Raw genomic sequence first — 3,298 nt, 5'->3', positions numbered from 1 at the left:
TCTGTCGCCCAGACTGGAGTGCAGTGGCGGGATCTCTGCTCACTGCAAGCTCCGCCTCCCGGATTTACGCCATTCTCCTGCCTCAGCCTCCCGAGTAGCTGGGACTACAGGCACCCGCCACCACACCCGGCTAATTTTTTGTATTTTTGGTAGAGACCGGGTTTCACCATGTTAGCCAAGATGGTCTTGATCTCCTGACCTCGTGATCCACCTGCTTGGACTTCCCACAGTGTTGGGATTACAGGCGTGAGCCCCCGTGCCTGGCCCCCAGTCTTCTTAACATAAACATTTTAATGTCCATTAATGTTTGAACTCAGTGTTAAGTCAACTCAATCTCAAGTCAGTGCTGAAGGCTCTAATGCCAATTAAAGCTTTATGATTTTCTATAGTCATTGTATTTGGAACAATTATCTCAAAAATGAATTTTCTGATTCTGCAAGAATTAACCTCGGACTGAAGACTTTGCCACACATATGACATTTGTAAGATTTCTGTCCAGTATAAATTATCTGACGTCTAATGCGGTGTGAACATGAAGTCAAGACTTTGCTACAATCATCACACTTGAGGTTTATCTCCTGTATGAATTCTTCTATGTTTTGCATGATATGAAACTTGCCTGAAGACCTTGCCACAGTCACGACATTTGTAGGGTTTCTCTCCAGCATGAGTTTGCCGATGAACTGCAAGGTATGAACAATGTCTGAAAAATTTGCCACATTTACTACACTTGTAAGATCTCTCTTCATTATGGATTCTCGAATGATTTGCAAAGGTTGTAGTGTTACTGAAGGCTTTGTGAGAATCATTACATTTGTAAAGCTCCCCTACGCTGTGGATTGCTTGATGATGAATAAGTGTGGACTGCCCACTAAAGACTTTGCCACACTCATTACACTTGTAAGGTTTCTCTCCAGTATGAAGTCTACGATGGCATATAAAGGATGACATCCAACTGAAGGTCTTGCCACACTCATTACAGGCTTGTAAGGTTTCTCTCCAGTATGAACTCTCTGAAGTTGTGCAAGGTTTGACTGTTGATTAAAAATTTTCCCACATTCATTATACTTGTAAGATTTGTCTCCAGTATGAATTGCCTTATGAATTACAAGGGCTGAATTTCAAGTGAAGGTCTTGCCACACTCGTTACACGTGTAATGTTTCTCTCTAGTACGAAGTCTACGAAGGCCTGTAAGAAAAGACTTCTGACTGAAGGTCTTGCCACACTCATTAGACTGTAAGGTTTCTCTCCAGTATGATGTCTATGATGACATGCAAGGTTTACTTTTTGACTAAAAACCTTGCCACATTCATTACATGTGTAAGGTTTCTCTCCAGTATGAACTCTCCAGTTTGAACTCTCTGATGTTGTGCAAGGCATGAACCCCTCCAGAAAGCCTTGTCACAAACCTTACATTTGTATGGTTTTTCTCTATTATGAATTCCTTTATGTCTTTCAAGGTGTGACCTGCAACTGTAAACTTTGTCACATTCTTCACATTTGTAAGGTTTCTCTCCAGTGTGAAGTATATGATGAAGTACAAGGTTTTCTTTTCTACTAAAAGCCTTGCCACATTCATTACATGTGTAAGGTTTCTCTCCAGTGTGAATTGCCTTATGCATTGCAAGGGCTGAATTTCGAGCAAAGGTCTTGCCACACTCATTACACTTGTAAGATTTCTCTCCAGTATGAACTCTCTGATGTTGTGCAAGGCATGAAACATGCCAGAAAACCTTGTCACAAACCTTACATTTGTAGGGTTTCTCTCCAGTATGAAGTCTATGATGAAGTGCAAGGTGTGCTTTTCTACTAAAAGCCTTGCCACATTCATTGCCTGTGTAAGGTTTCTCTCCAGTATGAACTCTCTTATGGCATGAAAGGCGTGAATTATCCCAGAAAGCCTTGTCACAAACCTTACATTTGTGTGGTTTTTCCTGCAGTATGAATTCTCCTATGCATTTTAAGTTGTGATCTGCAACTGTAAACTTTGTCACATTCTTCACATTTGTAAGGTTTCTGTCCAGTATAAGGTCTGTGGCATTGAAGATAAGACTTCTGACTGAAGATCTTGCCACACTCATTACACTTGTAAGGTTTCTCTCCAGTATGAACTCGATGGTGGCATGCAAGGTATTGCTTCTGATGAAAGACTTTGTCACATCCATCACATTTATATTGTTTCTCTCCTGAATGGGTTATGTGATATCTCCTTAAGTGTGAGCTATAATTAAAGGCTTTGCCACACTCATTACATTGGAAAGGCTTTCTTTCATGTGTGCTTCCTGTATTTGTGTGAATAATGAAGAATGGAGGAAATTCTTCCCAAACTTTTTAGAAATATGGGTTTTGAGACTACAAGAAATTATGTGGGATGTTGAAGCTGAGGAAGCATCATTGATAGACTGGTTCACTTGATTACCAATTTTCCCTTCAGTCTGAAATATGTGAAGTTCAGGCAGATGTAAATGAAAGCTTAATCCAAGTTGATCTTTAATAGGCTTGTTTCCACTGTGCCTTTAATCATGTCGATCTGTACTACCAGTTAACTCTTTGGTTTCTGTCATGGGTGCTTCATGGCCATTTTTTTTGATTTCTTGCCACTGAAACTCAAAGTCATGAATATCTTTCTTGATTTTTGGGATACAAAAATCTTCAGTGTGATGACTTTCATGTCTTCCCAATGTCTCTGTGTGGAACCCTTTTGTATTGTCTTGCCTTATTGATGAGAACTCCATCATGGATTTTAAAGAGCTATCCACAGACTCCAGGTTTCTGTAGTTCTCCAATATCACTTCCCTGTATAAAACCCTCTGCTCAGGGTTCAGGCATTTCCACTCCTCCACAGATAATTCTATAGTCACATCCCTGAAAGTCAAGTGTCCCTGAGGAAGAGCCTCCCTGGCTCCTTCTCTTTGCTCTTCTTGGTGGCTTCCTTACATAACATGAGTCTTTGGAAATCACCCGAACTCTCACCCGGATGTCTCAATTTGCTCTGGGTTGAGAAAGAGGGATCAGAATTTCCAGGTCTGTGGGAACCCCATGTCACTGGTATAGCAGCAGCAGAGAAGTAGGAAGCTCACAGCCATGGTGCAACCTTCAGTCCACTGTTTTTGTGGATTTTTATGATGGTAGTTATTGTCCTTTTGCTTCCAGGTGTAGAACCTCTTTCTTTTTATTCCAACTCAACTTCAGCATTTCTTGTAGGGCTGGTATGGTGCTGATTAATTCCCACAGCTTTTGCTTGTCTTGGAAAGACTTTATTTCTCCTTCATTTATAAAGGGTAATGTTTCTGGATA

The 3,298-nt window shown here is 40.8% G+C and overlaps 1 pseudogene; it reads right to left on the bottom strand.

The window, feature by feature from the left end:
- Positions 1-558: 558 nt before the first annotated feature.
- On the bottom strand, positions 559-2,945 carry LOC105524668 (annotated as a pseudogene).
- Positions 2,946-3,298: the final 353 nt, after the last annotated feature.

The sequence above is a fragment of the Colobus angolensis genome, unplaced genomic scaffold (genome assembly GCF_000951035.1).
Source record: "Colobus angolensis palliatus isolate OR3802 unplaced genomic scaffold, Cang.pa_1.0 Scaffold50, whole genome shotgun sequence".
Taxonomy (NCBI): domain Eukaryota; kingdom Metazoa; phylum Chordata; class Mammalia; order Primates; family Cercopithecidae; genus Colobus; species Colobus angolensis.
Note: the sequence above shows the minus strand (reverse complement) of the source record. Positions and strands in the feature narration are given on the sequence as shown.